This window comes from Vombatus ursinus, unplaced genomic scaffold (assembly GCF_900497805.2).
Source record: "Vombatus ursinus unplaced genomic scaffold, bare-nosed wombat genome assembly UNPS02014932.1, whole genome shotgun sequence".
Taxonomy (NCBI): domain Eukaryota; kingdom Metazoa; phylum Chordata; class Mammalia; order Diprotodontia; family Vombatidae; genus Vombatus; species Vombatus ursinus.
The window spans coordinates 9,081,287-9,083,043 of record NW_020954710.1 but is presented as its reverse complement, the minus strand read 5'-3'; positions in this window follow the sequence as shown (position 1 = coordinate 9,083,043).

Here is a 1,757-nt window from a genome sequence, read left to right as displayed (position 1 = left end):
ACAGGCCACACAAGCACAGCTCCCTACTAGAGCAAACCAGGAGCAGGCCTTGGGAGTGATGGAATCAGCAGCAGCAGTGGCTCAGCCCATAGACTGTAAGGGAGGTGAACAACTAACTAATCAGAAGGAGATTACAGGGGTCTCTTTGCTAGCACCAAAGCAGGACTCTGTTGCTTTGCCCATACTTGGATCTGGGTCACAGTCCTGGGGGGCAGTCCCAGGACAAGGAAGAGCACTAGCATAGCAGAGCTTGGAGTAGCAGTAGCAGAGCGGGAACCCTCCTCACACTTCCAGGGAAGAAAAGAGTGCTTGTGGTCACTCACAAACAAGAACATAGGCCAGAAGAGGAGTAAGCGCCTCTCCTTAGATCATACCACCTTGGAGGAAGTGAAAACTTACAGTATCTCTGAAAACAGCTGCACAAAAACCCTGAAGCTTGGAAGAATGAGCCCTTCACCCTAGAAGTAGAGCTCTACTTTAACAAACAACTAAAAGTCAAGCAATAAGGTGGGAAAATGAGCAAACAATGGGAAAAAACCCTGACTATAGAAAATTTTTATGGTGACAAGGAAGATCAAAATACACACTCAGAAGAAGACAACAAAGTCAAAGCACCTACATTCAAAGTCTCCAAGAAAAATATGAATTGGTTTCAAGCCATGGAAGAGCTCAAAAAAGATTTTGAAAGGTAGAGGAAAAATTGGGAAGAGAAATGAGAGTGATGCAAAAAAATAATCAAAAACAAGTCGACAGCTTGGTGAAGGAGACACAAAAAAATACTGAGGAAAATACCACCTTAAAAAACAGACTAGGCCAAATGGTAAAAGAGGTCCAAAAACCCAATGAGGAGAAGAATGCCTTAAAAAGCAGAATCTGCCAAATGGAAAAGAAGGCCCAAAAGCTCACTGAAGAAAATAACTCCTTAAAAATTAGAATTGGTACTTTATGAGAAATCAAGAAACAACAAAACAAAACCAAAAGAATAAAAAAAAATAGAAGACTATGTGAAATATCTCATAGGAAAAACAACTGACTTGGAAAATAGACCCAGGAGAGAAAATGTAAAAATTATTGGACAACCTGAAAGTCATGATGAAAAAAAGAGCCTAGACATCATCTTTCAAGAAATTATCAAGGAAAACTGCCCTGATATTCTAGAACCAGAGGGTAAAATAGAAATGGAAAGAATTCACTGATCACCTCCTGAAAGAGATCCCCAAAGGAAAACTCCTAGGAATATTGTAGCCAAATTCCAGAGTTCCCAGGTAAAGGAGAAAATATTACAAGCAGCCAGAAAGAAACAATACAAGTATTATGGAAACACAATCAGGATAACACAAGATTTAGCAGTTTCTACATTAAGGGACCACTGGGCTTGGAATATAATATTCTGGAGGGCAAAGGAAATAGGATTAGAACCAAGAATCACCTACCCAGCAAAACTGAGTATAATCTTTCAGAGGAAAAAATGGACATTCAGTGAAATGATGACTTTCAAGCATTCTTGATGAAAAGACCAGAGCTGAATAGAAAATTTGACTTTCAAATACAAGACTCAAGAGAAACATGAAGAGGTAAACAGGAAAGAGAAATCATAAGAGACTTATTAAGGTTGAACTGTTTACATTCCTGCATGGAAAGACGATATTTGTAACTCATGAGACCTTTGTCAGTATTAGGGTAGTTGGAGGGAAAAAATTATATGTATGTATAGATAGATAGATAGATAGATAGATAGATAGATAGATAGATAGATA